At 42.5% G+C, this 24782-nt stretch overlaps 1 protein-coding gene and 1 long non-coding RNA gene across 2 annotated transcripts in view; one reads left to right on the top strand and one right to left on the bottom strand.

The window, feature by feature from the left end:
- The window catches only part of LOC113011577 (NACHT, LRR and PYD domains-containing protein 12-like), a 382413-nt gene that overhangs the window by 204793 nt on the left and 152838 nt on the right, over positions 1-24782 (top strand). The window lies entirely within an intron of this gene.
- On the bottom strand, positions 92-568 carry LOC113011589 (uncharacterized). Its single transcript, XR_003270580.1, has 3 exons — positions 537-568; positions 275-424; positions 92-167 (listed from the first exon to the last, which is right to left on the bottom strand). It is a non-coding gene; the product is annotated as an uncharacterized LOC113011589 (long non-coding RNA).

Genomic DNA, 24782 nt, shown 5'->3' on the forward strand with positions numbered 1-24782 from the left:
AGAGGATTTATTTAGAAATACAGAGTCAGGAACAACATCTAGACACACATTACCTCTCAGCAACAGAAGAACATCCTTTAAAGTTTAAATCAATATCCTTCGACACGTTGCTCTTTAAGGAAACACAGCTGGGTTCAGGTCCAGGAGATTCTGGCCTCTTATTGATCCTAAAAGAAAAACAATAAATGTAACAGCTTCATGAGACAGGAAGGAAAAACTGGAAATATTAAATTAAAGACATGATGAACAAACTCATAAAAAATAATGTACTTACTCTTTGTCACATAACAGACTTTTGTTAAAGTTTACACCAATATCCTTTGACCTGTTGCTCTTTAAGGAAACACAGCTGGGTTCAGGTCCAGGCTCTGGATTAGTTTCAGGGTTATGTCCAGCTGAGCCTGGTACGCCCCACAGCTCTGGGCTTTAAAACAACACACACAGAGGTATGAGTGTGAATAATGATGGAGCAGTGATGTGAGTGCTGAGCTGTGACATGGAGAAGAGTCATGGACAGTTAGAGATGGTCATCTCACCTCTGAGCTTTGGTCTGGCTCTCATGTTCCCCACACAGAGTGCTTTTAGAGGGAGGGACTCCCTCCTCTCTGTCCTCACACTGATCCATGCTGCTGAAAACGTCCAGATGAACAGAATCAACTCTTTGGGGATTTACTGGATGATTGAGCATCAAGACACTTTTTAATATTTTACTCATTTCTGAAGCTTTTTACCAACTTTGTTCAAATTGGTCTGCTGTCATTTTATTGTTGACAAAAAGAGACTTTGAGTTTGAGTGTTGACGTTTCCATGTGGGACTGTTGCTGCAACACCAGGATGTTACTACAGAATACACTTTATATTGTGAGCACTTGGATGTTAGTCCAGTTGTCCTAAACTGACACACCTGCACCTGGATTCATTCTGACCAGATTTTAACCCAACAGTGTTTCATACTTAATACATCAGACACAAACTCTGCAGCTGTCATTGTGTGCAGTGTGTGTGCAGTGTGTGTGCAGTGTGTGTGCAGTGTGTGTGCAGTGTGTGTGCAGCGGGTCACTGTGTCCTATGAGTGTTATACTACAATAAACAGAGCCTGACCGCGGGCATAAAGAGGGCAAAAACCCACTTATGCTCTAAAGATGAAGTTCTGTTTCTCTTCAAATGAGCCTCAGAGCATGTGGAGGGTCATTGAACGCATCACAGATTACCTCAAGAACAACAGGCTGAAGAACATAAAAACAAACGCAGAGTTTCTGTCTGATGGTTTGAACATGAAACAGGAATTATTGAGCAAAAACGGCCAGTTTACTAATTTATGATCAATCATCAACGCATTCACCTACAATACACGAATGAACATCACCAGTTAAACTGAAAATAACCTGCACACAAATACGACAGCAGACTATAGCAAACGAGCAGAGAAATGCATTTTATAGATGAAATGCTGGCAACGACTTCCGAAAAGCAACTCTTAGGACACCCCTGTCTCACTGTCAGCAGTTAAAGAACATCCACCTATGGGCTCAAATTGTGGTAATAAATATTTTGTACTTGTAAATCAGTTTTGTATGTGTAAAAAGAATTTGTGTGTGTGTAAAATAAGGTTTGTGTGTGGACTTAGCCAAAAAATACGTGTGAAACTCTGCACTCAAGTTTCAAGTTACAAGTACAAATTTTGACCCTATTTTCTTCCTTTCATTTGATTGGTCAATGCCATGTCAATCCCTAACTTTCAGTAGCTGTTGAAAGGATAAAGTTGTGGTATGTCAGTGGTTAGAATTACCATTATTACTTTAGGATTAGTTTAACACAAAGTCAGGGCTGACCCGGGACCATTGCTGTGAGTCACATTTCGCAGCATAAAGGTCCTTTCACATCAGACGCAGCATGTGCTGCTAATGCTAACTGCTAACTAAGCACGTAAACCTGTGACACAAAAAATCACAAAACTCGGACCACCACAGACTGTTTTCCTTCTGTTAAATTATAATATTATTTTATGCCATGTTAGACCCCTAATTAAAGATTGTGAATTATTATGTAGTTTTAGTTTGCATTATTCTCCTGAATTAGAAGAAGCTGATAACTATTGTATTTGTTAAACTGATTTGCATTACATTAGACTGCTGGCTTGTTGTGAATGAAAGATATTGTTTTATGATGCATTATACTGCTGAGTTATAAGAAATACTGTTTGCAGAAAGTCATCGCCTTATTTGTCTGATTAGAAGAGAACAGAACATGCTGGAGTTTTCTGCCCCATCTCAGCAGGAGCAGATAAACGGGGAGCCAAGGTCGTAGCTTAGGCGCCGTGTGAGAGAAAGCATGTGAATGTTTAGGCTTTTATGATAAGGTGGAGGCACCAGAGGCTATAAGAGTTTGAGCAATGCTCCACCATTTTGAGATCTGATGCTGTCTGCATACAGTGTCCATCTCCCACGCGTGTGATCATTAAAATCATCGTTTTTCCTCTTGTCTCGATCCCCAATTTTGAACTCGTAACACTTCCTAGTGATGAAGGAATGAAAAGGGGCATTTATTCCCTTCAAGGATCTGAAGCTTCATAAAGCACCACTCAAATAGCCAAACCCACCTGTTCTCTGATTGGATTGTTAAATTTGTGATTGACATGACATTGGCTAATCAGATGAAAGGCAGAAAAATAGGGTCGTACTTGAAACTTGAGTGCAGAGTTTCACACGTATTGCTTGGCTAAGTCCACACACAAATCTTTTTTACACCTACAAATCCTGATTTATAAGTACAAAATATTTATGACCACAATTTGAGCCCATACAGCCACAGACTGACGGAGGCAGGAGAAGCTGCCTACAGACATCAGTCAGTGGATCCACAGTAACATCGAGTTCAGCTGCTGATCATCAACTGTTTCTGTCTCGTTCCCAGACTCTGATCTCACATAAAACGAAGCAGATTTATGCTGAAACTAAGCTGCACACAGCTGATGTCAGCCAGGAAAACAGTACAGACTGCTAACGTTACCTTAACTTCGAGACGATCAACTGCGCCACAACATTCACGAAAGTGAAAGTAAAAGCGACGGAAGGAAACGCCCAGAGAGGCGTTTGAGGGACGGTCAGAGTCAGGAACCTCAGAAACGCATCAGGCTGGAGTTTAATTCTGCTTGCATCTTTAGAAACATCTGGAAATAGTTATAAAAACGCTGCGTAATAAAGAAAAATAGTGTAGATTAGTTTGAGTTGTGTTTAGCTGAGCTGTGTCTTTAATCTGAAGTTCATTTTGTGGAGGAGCAGCAAGACTTTCAGTGTTACTCTCAGAGAAAGCCTCCCAAATGTCTGTTGTCTTAATAGTGGAATTATCTGGAAAATGAACCAGTTCTTATGAGCTGCTTTTCTGTATGAGCAGTCACAGCATTTTATACAGCGTGCTTCATTCACACAAGCACTTCTTTTTCTAACAATGACACTATGATGGATGCATCGGAGAGGAAGTCGGGGTTCCACATCTTGCCCAAGGATACCGTGGCGTGCAGACTGGAGCAGCCAGGGATCAAACCTCCAACCTTCCAGTTAGTAATTCTACCTGCTGAGCTACAGTCTGTACTTCCTGAACACCACACCCTCCTTTTTTTTCTTTCTTTATTTTTTGTTTTGGTTCACATACATTGATATTCTGCTGTAAACAACTAATGAGAACATTTTATAAAAGCTTTGAGTGTCCATCAGGATCCTGTAGAAACACCTTCCATCTCAAACATCAATATTCTGAATTCTGTTTAGAAAGAAATAGATTTCTAGAAAATTATCTAAAGAATTCAACATCTGTTTTGTTTTCTACTATTTATTTAAAAAGTCCCTCTAGCACAGATTTCTTTAGTCACATGTCTTTATGTGTCTTCCATACAAATGTTAACAAACACTCAACACAGCAACACTGAAAGCATTTGAGTGTAAATTTCATTCAAATTAAACTTTATACACAATTACAATAATGGAAAAATGACTAAATATTAAAACACTACAACCACTGAAGAAATAAAACCAATCACAATCAACATCAACATCAATTCATATACGTTCATGTGATATCTTTGGGTTCAAAAAACCCAATACCCTTGAATCCATCTTTTAAATTACATTTAAATTTCAGCTGGCAGCAAAGAAATTAATCAGAAATTAACCACAATTAATCTGCAGCTTCATCAGTGTGATGCTGAGTTTCTGACTGAAATTCAGTCTGAACATGTCTGACTCTGTTAAACAGTCAGAGTGTTTCTCTAACAGCAGGAGCCTCTTTACACTCAGCTTCACACAGATGAGCTGAGGAATGATCAAGCAAACTTCTTCTTCTGTCATTTTTAACAGCAGCTTGCATCCAAAGATGTTGCACTACTGCCATCTCCTGGCTTTTACTCTTACTTCTCTTCTAGATCCTCTTGATGACATCAGTATTTCTCAAAAATGAAAAACCACTCTGTTGTGTTTACAAGGTTCTATAATAAGGGAAGAAAATTAGTACATGCTGTTACCCTGTCAGACCAGGGGTGTCGCTAATGAGGCTGGGTAAGAGAAAGAGGAGAAGAAGAAAGTAGAGAGCGAGAACAAGATGGAGCTCCGCTGTAAAGCCTAAAATAAAGTGTTGAACCCAGACGTCGCCTCCGCTGCCTGATTACACACCCAACAAATTGGCGACGAAGATGAGCGCTTCAGTGCCGAGCCCACCGCCCTTTTTGCAACATGCGGGTGAGCCGCCAATACCGTTTATGACGTGGCGCAAATTCTTTGAGAACTACATGCTAGTGATAAATGCTACAGGAGATGCATGGCCGGAGGCGAGACGACGAGCCGTCTTATTACATTGCTTGGGACCAGAGGGACAACGACTGTTCTACACACTGCCAAATCAAGGTACGACGTTTGCTGAAGCCATGACTGCGCTTGAAAACCACTTTGTCCCTAAAGTGAATGTAGTGGCATGCAGGCACACATTCAGACAGCGAATTCAGCGGGCTGATGAAACGGTGACTCAGTATGTTGCCGCCCTCAGAGCGTTAGCTGTGCCATGTGGTTTTGGAATAATGGAGGGTGAAATGATTCGGGATCAACTTGTTGCTAATGCTAATCTCAGTGTTGTTAAAGAAAAATTGCTGCTGGAGGAGGACCTTACATTGGACAAGGCAGTTACTATTGCATGTCAGGTGGAGGCTGCGGTCAAGAATGCTACACTCCTCTCTGCTGCACCCAGGGCCCAGACTGCTGCAGTACAAGCTGTGGGGGTGAAGGACGCACGTCTTCGGGGAAAAAGAGGAGCGCGACCGGCTCAAGCTCGGGGACCTACATCTAAAGAATGGCACAAAAAGGCAAGTGATAAAGAGCAACAGCGTCATTGTTTCAGATGTGGATCCGAGAAACACCTGGCTAATGATAAAAACTGTCCAGCAGCAACAGTAAAATGTGATAAATGCAACAAAAAAGGGCACTTCACCAGAGTTTGTAAATCAGCTGTAGCAGTGGTCAGGGAAGTAGTTGTTCCTGAGTTCACAGTTTTATGTGTCGATGATCACAAACTGATGACTGCAGCATGTGATAAGATTACATGCAAAATGAACATTGAAACACCACAGGGAAACTCTCAGGTTCTGGAGTTAATTGTGGATACAGGAGCTTCAGTATCTATCCTCCCAGAAGCCATCTACAAAGAACATTTTGCACCCTGCGCTTTGACTGAACCGAAAGTTAAGCTTGTCACTTATGCAAAAGGTGACTTGCCTGTCATTGGCTGCCTACAGGCTTCAGTGAGGGTTGCAAGCAATGACAGAAAAGTGCCAGGATCATTCTTCATAGTTAAAGATGGATCACCGTTGCTGGGGTTGGACTCAATTAAAGCACTTAACATTGATATCATTGCTGGAAAAGTCATCAACAAAGGAGAGGATCCTGCAAGAGGAGCACCAGCCAGTAAACAAACATGCATGGTGAATAACATTGATTCCTCTTCTTCCCATCATCTTGGAGCTGTTAAAGGGTTTATCCACAAAGTTCAAGTGAACAAGACAGTACAGCCAGTTCGTCAAAAACTGCGTCGTCTACCACTCAGCATACGTGAGGAGGTGTCAGCTGAATTGAAACGTCTACTCCAAGCAGGCATCATCGAACCAGTGGATGCAGCTGAATGGGTGAGTCCTCTGGTGGTTGGAAGAAAAAGTAAGGGAGACTTAAGACTTTGTGTGGATCTGCGTGAACCTAACAAGAGTGTGATCATGGACTGTTACCCTCTTCCTCACATGGAGGATTTGTTCGTACAGCTGGCTGGGGCTACACATTTTAGCCAGATTGATTTAAGTTCAGCTTATCACCAACTGCCTCTTCACCCTGATAGCCGAAGCCTCACAGCATTCATAACCCATGAGGGACTCTTCCAGTTTACCCGAGTTCCATTTGGACTTGCTTCAGCCCCTTCTGCCTTCCAAAAGATGATGCAAACAGTCCTAAAAGACCAGACAGGAGTACAGAACTACTTGGATGACATAATAGTGTATGGACATTCCAGAGAAGAGCATGATGAACGGTTACAGGCTGTCCTCCAACGCCTGAAGGATGTCGGTCTGCAGATCAACTTCAACAAAAGTTCATTTGGACAGACATCTATTCCGTTCTTGGGACACGTCATTTCCAAGGATGGCCTGAGCCCCAGCCCAGACCACCTGACTGCCATTGCCAAAGCCCCTGCACCACAGGACATGGCTGCTCTTCGTTCCTTCTTAGGCTTGACTTCGTGGTTCAGCAAATTCCTAGCAAACTATGCAACTGTGGTTGAACCACTCCATGAGTTACTTCGGACAAGTCAGACAGCTGAACTTCAATGGACTGATACAGCAAATGAAAGCTTCAACAAACTGAAGGAAATGCTACTAAAAAGCCCAGCACTGGCAATCTTCAACCCAAATCTGCCAACGTTCATCACCACTGATGCGTCAGATTATGGTCTTGGAGCTGTTCTGACCCAGATCAACTCAAACAATGAGGAACGTGCTGTTGCTTTTGGCTCCCGCACCCTGTCCCCTGCCGAGAGGAAATATTCAACAATTGAAAAAGAAGCCCTCGCCTGCGTATGGGCCGTTGAAAGATGGAGGACGTACATATGGGGACGGAGATTTACTCTGAGAACTGATCACCAGGCCCTCACCACCCTGTTAAGTACTAAGGGGATGAACAGAGCTGGCATGAGGATAGCACGTTGGTCAGCCAGACTGATGTGTTTCCAGTATGACTTAGAGTACCGTCCAGGAAGCCAAAATGTTATAGCTGACTGTATGTCCCGTGTTCCCCTGCATACCACAAACACAAGTGAAGACTCTGAACAGGACTTAATCACAGAGATTGCTGAAATTTCTCCTCAGCTAACAGCGCTTCCACTGGCTGACTTCAGAGCAGAATGTGAAGACTGTCCTGAATTAACAAAACTAAGACAGATCGTTCTTTCGGGCTGGCCGAAATTAAGCAAATCCTTACCAGATGATGTCAAACCCTACTTCCTGGTCCGACATGAACTGGCAGCAGAGTCACCGCTGATATTTAGAGGAACACGGCTGATTGTTCCCAAATCTCTGCGAGGAAAAGTAGTGCACCTAGCCCATGAAGGACATCAAGGCATGGTCCGAACCAACCAACGCCTGAGAGATCTATATTGGTGGCCAAACATGGATGAACTGGTCCACGAAATATTGTCCACATGCACAACCTGCCAATTGTGTGACAAGACTGCAGCTGTTTCACCTGCACCGTTACAACCCATCAAATTCCCAGAGGGTCCGTTTCAACATGTTGCTGTCGACATTGTTGGTCCGTTGGAACAAGGAACCTATGACTGCAGGTTTGCCATCACACTAGTTGACTATTTCAGTAAGTGGCCTGATGTCGCATTCACACCAAACGCCTCAACTGCGACAGTGATTGCATTTCTGACTTCCATTTTCGCCCGTGAAGGAAACCCTTATGAAATTACAACTGATAATGGTCCGCAGTTCACCTCAGCTGCCTTTGCTGAGTTTCTCGCTGAAAGGGGCATAAAACACATCAGGACAAGCGTTTATCATCCTCAAGCAAATGGATGTGTGGAGCACTTTAATAGAGTACTGAAGGACTCCATACAGACAGCACAAGCTACTCAGCGACCATGGAAAACTGTGGTTACAGAACTGCTTCAAAGTTATCGAGCGACTCCCCACGCTACAACCGGTGAGTCTCCTTTCCAGCTCCTCAGAGGAAGAGCCATGCGGACTAAACTCAACATTCTGCCACCACCAAAGGATGCTGGACAATATGACCACATCAGATCCAAAGTGACATTGACACAGAAAAGAAGTGCACTTTATACAGACAGAAAGAGAGGTGCTAAACCTACTAAAGTGACTGTGGGTGCGTCAGTGAGAGTACGAAAGCCATTCCATGTGGGAAAAGGAGAGCCACAATACACCAAGCCGCTGGAGGTACAGCAGCAGACGGGTGAGAGTTCTTTCATCCTCAGCGATGGGAGAAGATGGAATGCAGCACGTCTCTCACTTGTCCCAGAGAACTCAAAACACACACAAAGAGCTGATACAGAGACAGAAAACATCAGCTCAGCACAGACTGCTACACGTCCCACACTGCAGAGGGACAGACAACCACCAAGATGGACAAAAGACTTTGTTATGAAATAGTTCAGAGGTAAAAAGAAAGGAGAAATATGCAGATGTGAGAAATGACTGTGAAGGGAAAGTGCATTTGAGTTTCATTAGTTATCTTTAATTCCAGCTGTGACTTCTGATAAGCTGAGAAGAGGGCACATGGTTGTTACTGTTGATTCAGGGTTGATCCGGGGCACGTTTACTTTGCCATTACAGTTCGTTTATCAGGATATATATATAATACTGTTCTGAAGTTACTAATTGCCTCAAAAGTAAAAGGCTGTCGAATGGTTCATGTTGTGCTACAAGGGAAAGAGTATTATTTGAGAAAAGGGGGAGATGTTGTGTTTACAAGGTTCTATAATAAGGGAAGAAAATTAGTACATGCTGTTACCCTGTCAGACCAGGGGTGTCGCTAATGAGGCTGGGTAAGAGAAAGAGGAGAAGAAGAAAGTAGAGAACGAGAACAAGATGGAGCTCCGCTGTAAAGCCTAAAATAAAGTGTTGAACCCAGACGTCACCTCCGCTGCCTGATTACACACCCAACACACTCCTTTCACCTCATCATGACCAGTGTTGGGAAGGTTACTTTTAAAATGTATTCCATTACAGAATACAGAATACATGCCCCAAAATGTATTCTGTAACGTATTCCGTTACGTTACTCAATGAGAGTAACGTATTCTGAATACTTTGGATTACTTAATATATTATCATGCTTTTTACAACAACGTGAATGTACTATTGCTGTGTGATTTATTACTATTACTGAAGGTCCGCGACTCCGAACTGTAGTAAAGGGACCTCTGACTAATACGGCGGGGTCCCTGTCGGCTCGTAGCCGAAAAATAGCTTTACTTTGTTGTGTGGGTCAACTTTTCTTGCGAGAGACAGAGAGAAGCGTTGAAAGGCTGCTCCAACGGAACTTATTGTTTCGGAGGAAAACACGAACACGGTGTACAGTCGAGTCTTAATAGCTTACTTACAACTGGGCTCGTCAGGCACTCTTCTTGGCTGAAGTGGTTATTATTATATTTACATGTACTCGTACCTTTCCACTCCCGTTTTTCTCCCTCCTGCTCACAGACCCATAACAGTCCATTCTCCCTGCAGCACGGACTACACTGCCCATGATGCTACATTCTTTAGAGCTATGCTTGTAGCATTCTGCCTGTTAGCTTAGCACAACAACAACGAAAAGGCGCTCTCTCACCCAGGAAACACACAGTCGCAGAGAGAGAGAGAGCGTCGCCCTGTAACCATGGCAACCGTAACGCTGCCGCCTGGAACAACAGAACGTAGCTGTCAAACAAAACCCAAACAGTCCTGACCCGCGACAAAATGAAACAGGAAAGTACCGCAGTGTAATCCATTTATTTCAACAAAGTAACTGTATTCTGAATACCACCTTTTTAAACGGTAACTGTAACGGAATACAGTTACTCATATTTTGTATTCTAAATACGTAACGGCGGTACATGTATTCCGTTACTCCCCAACACTGATCATGACTTAACTGATTAACCACTTTTTCAAACGTAAGTTTACTTACTTAACTTATAGGTTTCCAGTTCAACCGACCTCTATGTTGTAAATCACTGAGTAGGTGTCATATTTCAGTTTAAGTACAATTATTGGGTTACGGCATTTACTTGAAAATATCTCGGTTGTTTGATGCTTATTGTGTTCATCAAAGCTGGATGGGAGGAGCTGTTATGTAAAATCAGATTATATTTTTGTGGTACTACTTTCTGTGTAAAGTAGAGAACACCAAATGTGGTATATGTGCATATTGATATGCCTCTGCCTTTCCACAACAGGGTTAATAAAGTAAGTTACTAACAACCAAACAGGTGTTGTTACTTTAACAGTTAAGTTATAAGAGAGAACATAACAAACTGGTTGAGATCCTGGATTCTTTAATCCAGGAATGGGAAGGGAAGAGGAATACAGAGGGCTGATTGGTCGGTTCGTGAGGTGGTGTGAGGAGAATCACCTGAAACTGAATGTGGCCAAAACAAAGGTGCTGGTGGTGGACTTTGGCAGAAACAGATCCCTCCTCTGTCTGCACTGGTGGGAATGATGTTGAAATAGTCACATCCTTTAAGTATCTGGGAGTTCATCTGGATCACAAGTTGGAGTGGTCTGCCAACATGGACGCTGCCTACAAAAAGGGTCTGAGCCAGCTTTACTTTCTATGAAGGCTCAGATGGTAAATGGACCACCTGGAGGAGGTGATCTGTGACACACTGCTGTCAATCATGGACAATGACTCTCACCCCTCCATGATACACTGGACAATCTGCACAGCAGTTTCAGCAACAGGTTCCTTCAACCCTGCTGTCTGAGGGAACGTTACAGGAGATCGTTCCTTCTGCTGCCTTCAGACTCTTCAATTCATCCACTTGGGTCATGAAGACGGAGCAGAAAAGGAGAACGCCTTCTTCCCAAGCTCTGCATGAACTGATGGAACAGTGGATGTAATGATGTCCTGAGACTGCAGGCTGTGACTAAACTGTTTGCCTAACATGTACTCTGATAAATAGGAGGCAGTAACCCAGAAACAGATTGATAGATAAAATGATACTAATGGACCATCCTGTGTAAGACCAATGAGGACCAGTTAACCAGAGAACACAGAGTACAGTGGTGTGTTAAAGGTTTACAGACAGTTATAAATCTTAATGCCCCATGATGGACAAAATCCAACAGATGAAGAGAGCGAGCAGAGTCATTCATATAAATCATGTCATTGTAATCCAGGGCAGGTAAAAAAAAGGTGGCAGCAACAAGCTTTTTCCTGTGAAACATGATCTGTTCCTGGAAGAGAAGCCCAACTTCAGCCTCAGTGTCTTTATTAGATGTTCAATGTGTGGCTTATAGGAATGACTGTCATCAACCACAATACCGAGGTCTGTGTACGAGGCCACAGTTTCAATAGAAATACTTTGAGCAGATACAGGAGAAGGAAATAAAGGCGGACCCTCTTTCTGTTTGTGAACAACATGACTTTGGTTTTTTCTACATTTAAAGCCAGTCTGAGCCAGCTGAGACTGAATACTATCAACAGCTGCTGTAATGGTTTGAAAACTATGTTGATGGTCTAAAATGAACAGATGCATCTAGATTTTGTGCCACATCGTTGACATAAGTAGCCCAGGACAGAACCCTGTGCACTCGTTTAGTGACATTTAAAAAGCTGCAAGAGAGACCATTGAGCTGAACGCACTGCTGATGTCCAAAAGAACATTAGAGAAGCAGCCAGCTGCTCGGTCTGAAAGGCCTATTTCCAGTAATCTCTGACATAAAATGCTGTGGTCAGCAGCTCAGCTCATAAACCAAGGGACTGGGAGCAGCTGCTGCTGAGTGTTGCTGGAGTTCCTGTGCTGTTAGATCCTCATCCTCTCCACGCAGCTTGGAAGTAGGTGAAGTTGTGCCAGAAGAGTTTTTGTTGTGGTCGACAGTGTCAAAGACTTTGATAGATCAATAAAAAGAGCTGCACAGTAGTTCTTTGCATCCAGCGCTTCATAGATGTCTTTGAGAACTTTTATCAAAGCAGTTCCAGTACTGTGCAGTTTCCTAAAACCAGACTGGAAGGGAGATAAAATCCTATTTTCATCCAGATAACTTTGAAGTTGATTATTTACCAGCCTTTGAAGAACCTTAGATAAGCAGTGTTGGGGAGTAACGGAATACATGTACCGCCGTTACGTGTTACCGTAACGGCGGTACCGATGCTACTAAAGAATGTAGCATCATGGGCAGTGTAGTCCGTGTTGCAGGGAGAATGGACTGCCATACACGTTATGGGTCTGTGAGCGCGAGGAGGGAGAAAAAGGGGAGTGGAAAGGTACGAGTTATCTTCGAGGAAAAACGGGAGCTGGAAGCATGTAAATATAATAATAACCACTGCAGCCAAGAAGAGTGCCCTGACGAGCCCAGTTGTAGGTAAGCTATTAAGACTCGACTGTACACCGTGTTCGTGTTTTCCTCCGAAACAATAAGTTCCGTTGGAGCAGTCTTTCAACGCCTCTCTCCGTCTCTCAAGAAAAGTTGACCCACACAACAAAGTAAAGCTATTTTTCGGCTATGAGCCGACAGGGATCCCGCTGTATTAGTCAGAGGTCCCTTTACTACAGTTCGGAGTCGCGGACCTTCAGTAATAGTAATAAATCACACAGCAATAGTACATTCACGTTGTTGTAAAAAGCATGATAATATATTAAGTAATCCAAAGTATTCAGAATACGTTACTCTCATTGAGTAACGTAACGGAATACGTTACAGAATACATTTTGGGGCATGTATTCTGTATTCTGTAACGGAATACATTTTAAAAGTAACCTTCCCAACACTGTAGATAAGACACAGAGTTTGGAAATTGGCCTGTAATTACTAACTGTTGAAGAATTACCAGCTTTCAGTGGGGGAGTGCAGAGGCACACTTCCACATCTGTGGTAAAGCCTTCTGTTGTAGAGAAAGATTAAAAATATAAGACACTGGCTCAGCTATGATATTTGCAGCCAAGTGCAAGAAGGAAGGAGAACGATTGTGAGGACGAGTTTCTGGTGTTGGGGCTATTCAAAGCCTTACAAACCTCTTCTACTGTGACAGGTGTGAAGGAAAAGGTATCAGTAAGCAGGAACTACGAGCAGAGTTGTGTGCAAGAGGTTTACCATCAGATACTGTGCTGAACAAAGAACAAGAAGCAACAAAGTGTTTGTTAAAGCAACATTTCAGTTTTGTCTGACACAGGAGTGGAGTCGATATTTAAGTGAGGAGGAAGCTCTGAGGAGTCACAGCTGGCAGAGACACTTTATAGTTTGCCAAAACCTCCTACGGTCGTTTGGACTGTCAGTCGTTACAGTAAAAAAATAGTTATATTGGATCTAGATGATGGAGGCAGTAATCCGATTACACAGCTAATGAAAACGTAGCCAATTAGCATCAGAGCCAGACTTCCTGCCCAGGCCTGGTTTCTCTCATGTAGGAGATCGGCCGGTACTGAACCAAACCAGGCCTGTCCCGACCTTTCACCCTGACCTGGCAAAAAGGGGCGTGTCTGTCCACAAAGTAGACACAACTCTCCTGTAAATGTTCCCAAACTGACATTGTCAGCCTGTTTAATACGACCCCAGTTCAAACTGATGCGGGCTCGGAGCGTGAGATTTTAGTGTTTCTCACAGCACCAACTACGCAGTGATCACTCAGGTCGTTGGCAAAAACTGCAGATGTGGAAAACTTACGCAGCATATTAGTTAAAAAAGGTCAATAAGAGCAGATTTATCTGGGTGTTTAGGATCAAGGCGTGTGAGGCTTTAAATAATTTGAGTCAGTTTTAAAACAAGCAGCGTGCCTTAAAATCATCAGACACAGAAGAAAGCCAGTCCCAATGAAAATCATCCATCTGAAAGACGTCATTAAAATGCAGCTCAGATAAAAGTTGAACCAGAGACGGTGACCACCCACTCACTCCATCACTCTACTGACCACAGAGTCTCCAGTCTGTAGTTTGGACTCTGCTGAAGATCAGACAGCTGCTTCACATCTGGATCCTTCAGGTTGTCGTTGTTACTCAGGTCCAGCTCTCTCAGATGGGAGGGGTTGGACTTCAGCGCTGCTGCCAGATAATCACAGCTGATCTCTGACAAACCACAGCCCCACAATCTGTATACAGAATGAAAGATGTAAGTTTATTAGACAAAGTGTGAGCTTGAAATCATTCAGTGTTTCATCATCTGTTCAGAGCTGAAGAAGGTTCAGAATGTAGAAGTTTAGAAAATGGAAACTCCAAACAGCTGAAGCCAACAGGAAGCAGCTTCAAACAGGAAACTGTGCAGAGTTTCAGACTATATGTCCTGATGCAGCCAGTTGGATTTTGGAGATTTGAATCTCTGTTCTGTGACTAAGTCCTTGAATCATTTCTTCCAGTTGGTCCAACAAGACAGACTAAGTATTGGACATGTGTTGTGGCTCCATTAGGGGAGCTTCTAAATGTGATGTGATGGTCCCTCTGGGTCTGTCAGGTCACAGCAGTGAAGAGAGCTCAAACTGGGCACACAGCTGTTCCAGTCTGGACCAAAGACTCTATACTGGGACTAAGGGACTGCTTTGACTGCACCCACTGGGACTTTTTAAAGGCTCATGTTCTCACTTAGATCATCGATTTCTACTTACATTTCTTTCTGGGAAAAATGGGGATTACTTTGGAAACAGGAAGTATTTTCCCCAATAAGCAGCCCTGGATTAGTAAATCACTCCAACATGTTCTCAGGCAGAAGAAGCTGTCTTGTTATGAGGGAGAGAAGAAAAAGATTGAGGCACAGAAACTTGTTGAAAGAGAGATAAAGCAGCTAAAATCAGGTGTAAAAGTAAAGCAGAGGATGAGCTGAATAAAGGACACTCAAGGCTGGCTTGGAAAGGAATGAAGTCCATGGTGGGGATGCAGGGCAAGGAGCAAAGATGAATGTGATGCTGAATCAGCAGAAGACTTGGACTCATTTGATTCCAGCTTTGATATCATTGATTTCAATGAAGAGCTTTGTGATTGTAGCAAAGGGCTGGTAGCTCTGAGAGTCCCACTGATGAGGTGTTTGTGTGGAAATCTCTTAGAACTAAGACTTCCTCCACTAGGTGGCAGTGTCTGATGAGAAAGTGTTAGTGGAGCTGGCCTGGAGTCAGAAACAGGAAGATGCAGGATTTGGGCTGAAATGGGGAAAAGTGGTTCGCACTAGTGCCTTAAAGCAAGAAGGTTGTAGGTTGAAGCTTGTTGGCCTTTCTGTGGAGGTTGGATGTTCTCCCACAGTCCAATGAAATGCTGCTTAGGTTCATTGGTGCTTCTAAATTGGCTGTAGGTGTGGATGTGAGAGAGTGCTTCTCTGTCTCTCTCTGTTGGCCCTGTGATGGACTGCTCACCTGTGCAGGTGGACCACGCCTCTTGCCCTATGACAGCTAGGGCACAGGCTGCAGCCCTGTGAGCCTAAGCTGAATAAACAGTTAGCAAAAATGATCCATAGATGGCCTGAAATCCCCCAGTTAGCAGTTTGGTAGATAGCTATGACATGCTAATCCCATCCAGCAGCTGTATTCTACCTGTAAGCTGATCCCTGCTGAGCCAAAGCACTTTTTCATATACAAATTACAACCTTTAATAGAAACCTATTGGTCAGCATCTTATTAGCCTGCTGTTAGCTTCATTCCACAGAAAACTGTGAGAAACTAACAGAGTTGATAAAGAATAAAGAGAAATGTGCCGATTTAAAGCCTTTGAAGTGCTTCAGATGATCTCTGTCCACTTCTGTCCACTCATTCATTCATGTAAGCTTTCTAATGCAGCTTTGATCTTCACAGTCTGCTTCATGAAACTCATTCTAACCCTGAATGTCAGAGTGTTCCTCCTTCTCTTTCCCATCATTCATGCTGGCAGTGGAGGAGATGTTGGACTGTGTTTTGGATGATGTTTGTATGTTTGTGTTGGACTGCTGTCTGTAAAGCAAACACACATTTTGATTTGGATTTCAGTGTCAGACAGACTTTAAGGTGGAATGAAGAGTTTGAGAGTTTCACAGTGAATTATCCAGTGGAGGATTTTTCTTCTTATTTGAAGGTTTGAAATGTGAACATTGTTCTGCTGCAGTCAATGGACTAAACCAGAGAAGAAGAAAACAGACTTTACTATGAAGATCCTCAGTGTGGATCAGTATAATATCAGCCTGATGTCTGCAGTTTAGTGTTAGCACAACTTTCACATCATATTCATCTCAGCACAACTAAAACATGCTGACTGACCCCAGAGTTTCAAGTCCACATCCTGGACTCTCCAGGAAACCACACAGATGCTTCACTCCTGAATCCTGCAGGTTGTAGTTCCAGCTCAGCTCCAGCTCTCTCAGATGGGAGGGGTTGGACTTCAGTGCTGCTGCCAGATAATCACAGCTGATCTCTGACAAACCACAGCTCCTCAATCTGTATAAAGAATGAAAGATGTAAGTTTATTAGACAAAGTGTCAGCTTGAAATCATTCAGTGTTTCATCATCTGTTCAGAGCTGAAGAAGGTTCAGAATGTAGAAGTTTAGAAAATGGAAACTCCAAACAGCTGAAGCCAACAGGAAGCAGCTTCAAACAAACATAACACGAGAAAAAACTCTGAATGTTTCACATTAAAGTCGTACATTTCTCATAAAAACAGGACAAAGACTTGAAAAAGTCGTGTTTTTCCTTCCAGGAACCACAAGGCTTCACTTTTAAAGGTGAAGTGTGAAAGAAATGGACATATTTGAAGTCCAACACCTTTTTCCAGTCACATTATTAAAGCAGACAAACTACAAGCTCATTTTCATTCCAACAAGTCATCTTCTGACCTGGACTAACAACACTGGTCTCTTTGTGCAGCTGGCTGTGAGACCAGTGCTCAGGGAGCGTCTACAAAGTGCAACACTGAAAGAATATCACACACTCATTTGCTTCCAGCACTTTCACACAAACATCTACTGTCATTATTGTCACCAAACTCTGTGGATCCTTTATTGCAAATTCAAATGGGATCAAATGGTCAGACAAAAGAGGGTTATGAGGAAATATGATGAAATGTTGTGTATTAGCAGCAAGTTATTGAATCATTTTCCTCAGAAAGCAAACAAAATGATCGACAAACGTGTTTTTACAAAGTCAGTGTTGGACTTGGATCAGCAGGATAAGCTGATGTTTAAAGGCATTTGAGTGTCGCTGTATGAGAGTCCAGTTATTACTCAATATTTATGGATGATGTTCTTTCAGTGTTGCACTTTGTAGACGCTCCCTGAGCCTCACAGCCAGCTGCACATGGACCAGCTGACATTACCCAGCATTAGAGGCGGGTGTAAAAAAAATGGATTTACCTATTTAAATGGTTTTAATGTGAATAAAGCGATGTTGATTCATTCAATCCTGAATCGATTTTTAATATAAATGTATTTTGTCAGAATCTCAGGTTAAAGCTCCCAAAAGTATTTCAACAACAAGCAAACAGATAAAACAGTAAATGAGAGCAGCTAAACACACAAAGATGGAAACACAGAGCGTGGATCGTTCACTCGACAGCACGTACACGGACACGCCGTCGGGGCTGAAAGTGGACAGCTCACAGATCCTGAAGCTGCAGGTTTCATCTGTCTCCAACCAAAACTGAGTGAACCAGCAGCAGAAGATCCAAACTACGCTTTACGTTTGATGAACATCGTCATGAATTCTCTCTGACTTTGACGTTTACTTCCTGCACAGCTCTCTCTCTCTCAGTGTACTTCAAGAACAGTTTACCTTCAAAAATCTGTTTCCTGCATTATTCACTGCTTATTACGCACCAGTCTGCTGTTGTGTTCACTGCTGTCGGCCTCCGAAAACAAAGCCTCATTTCTGCTGTTCAATACTGAAGAAATTTAAACCTTTTAAAATGATGACAGATTACAAACTCTCAGCTGTGTCTGTAATCAAACCTCTGTAACTTTGCTTCACTTCAGCAGCATCAGCTCATGTTCACATGTTGATTCATGGTTTGCTTCATTTTTTGATGGACTGCAGAATATTTTGAAGGTTATCTGCTATAAAAAGCCAGAACAGGAAAATCTGCTTCATGTGTTTCTGTTTGATCCTCAGTGACTTTGACACAAAGGCCTCTGCTGTGATGATCACACCTCTGATCAAGTCTCACAGTGTCAGCTTTGTTTTTATACATATGGATATGTGCTGATAAATGATCAGAATTATAATATTTCCCACTGTCTGCTGTGTGCCGTGACCTTTGACCTGCTAAAGACAGTCAGCTGTGGATTATTCATTGTTGTGTCTGATACTTAGAACTGTGAGGAAGAACACTACACAGTTAATCAGGGTCCCCTCTCTCTGAATCAGGAAAGGAGGGCAGGCCGCGTGTGGGCCGCGGGCCATACGTTGAGTCTCACTGTTTGAAATGTTAAAATTGTTCTGCTGCAGTCAATGGACTAAACCAGAGAAGAAGAAAACAGACTTTACCATGAAGATCCTCAGTGTGGATCAGTATAATATCAGCCTGATGTCTGCAGTTTAGTGTCAGCACAACTTTCACATCATATTCATCTCAGCACAACTAAAACATGCTGACTGACCTCAGAGTTTCAAGTCCACATCCTGGACTCTCCAGAAAACCACACAGATGCTTCACTCCTGAATCCTGCAGGTTGTTGTTGTTACTCAGGTCCAGCTCTCTCAGATGGGAGGGGTTGGACTTCAGTGCTGCTGCCAGATAATCACAGCTGATCTCTGACAAACCACAGCCCCACAATCTGTATAAAGAATGAAAGATGTAAGTTTATTAGACAAAGTGTGAGCTTGGAAGGTGGAGGTGGAAGGTGGAGGAAGAGGAGAAGAAGAGGAGAGGGAGGCCACCCTGACCATCACTCCAGCTGAAAACATCACACTTCCATTAAAGTTGGTGAGAAAATGTTGAGCAGGATGAGCTGCTGGCTAATCTGGAGGCTGTAGCAGCAGCTCACAGTCACAGTGGATTTCCACTCATGAAAAAGCTCTGGCTGCTTCATTTCTCATCTCATATCAGAGACTTTAATGCTTCACTGAAGCTGTACTGTGATGCTTCCATATCCCAGTGAGGCCTCCATAATGATTTCAGCTGTTCTGTACACACACTGTGTGCCCTGTATGGCTCAAAGTCTCTGCAGCCTGTTTTTATCTGCTATCATCAGATCTTCATCATCCTCATTCACATCCCTCACACACTCTACAGCCTCATCAGCACTGACTTCATCTTCACTGACTGATGGAGCACAACATGAACCTGTGGAGGCTGAAACACTGTCCTGTCAAACATCTCCCCGTCACCACTCCACTTCTGTCAGCCTTTAAATGAACCCTGCTCAAGTCTGTCACTTCTGTTTGGAGCCAAAAGAGGTTAAAGATTGTGTCACTACATGCTTGTCTAGAAAATATTAAAAGTGTATTTGGTGACACACAAAAAAGGGTAAAGTTTAAGTATAGTTTGGGTCCACACATGTCCAAACCCTGGTGTGTAGGCCTACTTAGTATTGAGAAAAGCCCACTAAAAGAACGCCCACCAGACCAACGCAATGGTTTTGACTTGATCAGCATTAACCCCGCACCCTGACTTTGATGGGTGAAGCTGACAAATAAAATGTATTTATGAACAGCGATGCAGGGCCAGGCGTAGCAACGTGAATTAAATAAATACATCATTAAATAATTCATTAGTGATGTATTTATTTAATAAACCATAAAATTATTGCTACACAGCAAATTCAAAAGTGTTAAATTTATTGGTGTTAATAGTCCTCTTGCAAAAGTAGAGTTAATTTTACTCTAAGCAGAGTCACATTCTTTTAATGTAACTCTGAGGTGTAAAATGATAGTAGTTAAAATCGAGTGTTAAAAATGAGTGTTTCTCTGTCAAATCTGGAGGTGTTACAATGGAAACATTAACTCTTGACCTCTTAACTCTGAACTCCTACAGGGGCTATGACACCAATAGAGTAAATTCACAGACTCCGCCCCCAGCACGGCTCCAATCGAAGCTGAAGTGAAGCCGTTTCGGAACATTTTGCTCTACATATTTGAGTTGTTTGCCATGCTTGGTAAGTCATTTTTTCAAAGATTGTTTCAATTATTATCATGAGCTTTTACTTCTGTGGCTCTTTGGAGTTGAGACAAAGCTGTGTGAAAGGCATTAGCCATGTTGCTCGGTGATAGCATAACATTCTGCTTTAGCTAGCTGAAAGGTATTGTTTGCGGCAAATACCACAGCCTTGAAAAAAAGCTTGCATGTGAAGTTTCAGTCAAACTTTTGGTCAAATACACCTAAAACAATGTCTAGAATGTGAAATGTTGGTATAATGGTGCTACTTGAAGCCTGAAAACGATCGCCCATAAAAAAAGACAAACAAACGAGCAAACGGCAGTAGCAGACGTCCTGACTGGATTCTACGTTAGCATAGCTCCCTCCAGAGTTTTGTGCACACGGTTTAGGTAAAAATTAAAAAGGTTGAGGTTTTACATTTAGTTCAGTATTACCTGTTGCCTGTGTCTTTGTCTTTTGGGAAAATACTTTACACAAGTAATGGCTCAAAGAGGATTCTTTTTTTTTTTTACTGTGCTGCAATTGATTACCAGATTATTTGTGCCATTAATTAGTGTCAACTAATTTTTATTCAATCTCCACACAGGATATGCTTCTGAAGATGGAATATGGGGGAGAGCAGAAGTGCGTTGAAGTTCCACAAAGGGATGAATGAAGGACATGCATATTGTATTGAAGAAATAAGAGATGAGAATGCTGTTATTTGCATTTACCAGCTCACCTATGTCAGACCTTTTGATAAACAAAATTCTAATGAAAGTGAGAACATGTATACTGTTACATCTTTCAGAAAATGTTTTGAAATTGTGGTGCACAGTTCAGAATAAATGTATTTCAAAAACCATTGCATCTTTTTAGTAAATGTTTATTTCCAAAAGATATTTCTAGAAGTTCAGAACAGTAAAATTCCCGCTTTTTAGAATGAATTAGAAGATAACTCTTAAGTAGTTAAACTAAAATACTCTTTGAGAGTTAATATATAAACTCTTAACGCTAAGTGTTAAATTATCAACTCCAGACAGATTTGGTGTTTAACACTAAATCAGAGTTAATGTACCAACTCTCCAAAAAGAGTTAAATTAACACTCTCTGGTGTGGACCCATATAGACACTTTAATAGTGTTGAAATCAAATCCGACAGTGTTAATTTGGACATGCTGGATTTGCTGTGTAGTTTACTCAAAATAAATTTAAGACATCAATATTAAAGGTTAAATTATGATAATGAATACATGCAACTATAACTGATGACATAAGAATTTGGATTTTTTTAAGCTAAAGCGAAGGTGCTGACTCACTCGGCATGTTACTCTCAAATCCTCCCTAATAACAATAACATAAATACACTTTAGCCACAAGAGGGCAGCAGCATTAATACAAGTCACATGGATATAAAGGTACAGTGATTATATTACAGTGATTTTGACAAAAACAAAACAGAAGTTGTTGGCAGTGTGTTTTTCCATAACATACCAATCAAATTAAATAATAAAAACTTTATAACTTACAGAGCTTTTTTAGAGGCTTTGACCACTGGCAGCAGCCTCAGAAGAGCCTCCTCTGAAGCAAAGTATTTCTGGAGGTCAAACTCATCCAGATCTTTTTCTGATGACAGTAAGATGAAGACCAGAGCTGACCACTGAGCAGGAGACAGTTCATCTGTGGAGAGACGTCCTGAACTCAGGGACTGTTGGATCTCCTCCAGCAGAGAACGATCATTCAGTTCATTCAGACAGTGAAACAGATTGATGCTTTTCTCTGCAGACAGATTCTCACTGAGCTTCTCCTTGATGTACTGAACTGCTTCTTGATTGGTCTGTGAGCTACTTCCTGTTTGTGTCATCAGGCCTTGCAAACGAGTTTGATTGGTCTTCAGACCCAAGAGAAAACGAAGGAACAAGTCCAGGTGTCCATTGGGGCTCTGTAAGGCCTTGTCCACAGCACACTGGTAGAAGTATTTCTCTGTCTGAGAGCTTGTTTGTTGCTCTTCCAGCAGATTGAGTCCAGAGTTGATGAAGGTCAGGTGGAGATGAAGAGCAGCCAGAAACTCCTGAACACTGAGATGAACAAAGCAGAACATCTTGTTCTGGTACAGTTGTTTCTCCTCTTTAAAGATCTGTGTGAACACTCCTGAGTACACTGAGGCTGCTCTGATATCGATGCCACACTCTGTCAGGTCTGACTCATAGAAGATCAGGTTTCCTTTCTGCAGCTGATTAAAAGCAAGTTTTCCCAGAGACTCCATCATCTTCCTGCTCTCTGGACTCCAGTGTGGATCTGTCTCAGCTCCTCCATCATATTTGATCCTCTTGACTTTGGCCTGAATCACCAGGAAGTGGATGTACATCTCAGTCAGGGTCTTGGGCAGCTCTCCTCCCTCTCTGGTTTCCAGCACATCCTCCAGAACTGTAGCAGTGATCCAGCAGAAGACTGGGATGTGACACATGATGTGGAGGCTTCGAGCTTTCTTGATGTGGGAGATGATCCTGCTGGCCTGCTCCTCATCTCTGAATCTCTTCCTGAAGTACTCCTCCTTCTGTGGGTCAGTGAACCCTCTGACCTCTGTCACCATGTCGACACACTGAGGAGGGATCTGATTGGCTGCTGCAGGTCTTGTTGTTATCCAAAGGCGAGCAGAAGGGAGCAGGTTCCCTCTGATGAGGTTTGTCAGCAGCTCATCCAATGAGGTGGACTTTCTTGTTTCTGTCAGGATTTTAGTTTTGTTGAAGTCCAAATTAAGTCGACACTCATCCAGACCATCAAGTATGAACACAACCTGGAAGTCTTCAAGCCTGCAGATTCCTGATTCGTTAGTTTGATTAAAGAAGTGATGAACAAGTCCCACCAAGCTGAACTTTTCCTCTTTCAGCACATTCAGCTCTCTGAAAGTGAATGGAAATATGAACTGGATGTCCTGGTTGGCTTTGTCTTCAGCCCAGTCCAGGCTGTATTTCTGTGTTAAGACTGTTTTCCCAATGCCAGCCACTCCCTTTGTCAGCACTGTTCTGATTGGTTCGTCTCTTCCAGGTGAGGCTTTAAAGATGTCTTCTTGTCTGATTGTTGTTTCTGGTCTGTCTGGTTTCCTGGATGCTTTTTCAATCTGTCTGACCTCATGTTCATCATTGACCTCTGCAGTCCCTCCCTCTGTGATGTAGAGCTCTGTGTAGATCTGATTCAGGAGGGTTGGGCTTCCTGCTTTAGCGATGCCCTCAAACACACACTGGAACTTCTTCTTCAGTTGGGCTTTAAGTTCACGTTTACAGAGTGGAGCAAATATTTCTGAAGGTAAGAAATTCAGAAAAAAATATTATACAATAAATATCATAGACTTTCAGTACCCTGAAAGGATGAATGTCTATTGGTCCATTTCTTGAGCTATTAGGAAAGATCAATATTCAGTCTTTAAAGAAATTCTCTTACTGCTCTGCAGATGGTCAGCCATCTCATGCTGCTTAAGTCTCCTCAAGAATTGAAGTGTGATCTTCAGAAATGCTTCTCTGCAGCTCTTTCTTTCATCTTCATCCTCACCTTCAAACATCTCCTCATCCTCCATCTGGCTCTTTAAAGTTTCTGGGTGATCTGGACTCAGAAGCTTCTGGATCTTCTTCAGCTCGTTCTTCACAAACATGGTGATGTTGTCCTCCAGCCGCTGGAAAAGAAGACTATATGAAAAACCCAGTGGTAAATGGACTGGTTCTTATATAGCTCTCTTTGATACTCTGTGCACACAAAGCATTTTATACAACATGCCTCATTCAACCAAGCACATTTTTCTATGCTTAAATACTTTCTTTCACACTCTGATGGATGCATCAGAGGGCAGCTTGGGTTTAGTACGTTACCCAGTACATTTGCCAGCCAGGGTTTGATTCACAAACCTTCTGACTAGTAGCTGACCTGCTCCCCTCCTGAGCTACAGTCACCCCAATCTGACTGAAATCATGGAGCCCAAACTCTGATTTATGTTGGACACACTGACAATCCTCTGGTCCACAAAGTGCAGCATAGATGTGACTGAAAAGAACAAATGTAAACGTAGTACTACAAACCATAACCACAGAGTCCAGGTGTGTTTGATGTTGCTGTGCAGACTGACCAGTGGAAACCTCTGCTCTCTGCTGGTCCACTCTGTGGAGGAGTAATATATAATTAGCTCATGTTATGTCTGTCCACACACAGACACAAGCTAAAGGTCCATGAAGTGATGTTTGGATGGGTTCAGTCAATCAGATGACTGTCATGGTGAAGCTTTGCTAGTCCTGCTGATCCCACTGAGAATTAACAACTCAGTTTCCAGATGTCTGTAGTTTTCTGCTCAGTTTCTTTAGTCCCAACAGCTCTTACCATCTCCTGCATAAAGCTTTCCCTCCATGCTCAGATGCCCTGGAACAAGGTGCTCTCTTTATATCAGTGACTGGTTTAAAGTGACAACTTGCAGTGCTCGCCAAACTTTGTGTCAGCAAAAGTAGTTCTAATGTTTCTTACATTTATTATATTTTTTACATTT

The sequence above is a fragment of the Astatotilapia calliptera genome, chromosome 19, assembly GCF_900246225.1.
Source record: "Astatotilapia calliptera chromosome 19, fAstCal1.2, whole genome shotgun sequence".
NCBI lineage: Eukaryota > Metazoa > Chordata > Actinopteri > Cichliformes > Cichlidae > Astatotilapia > Astatotilapia calliptera.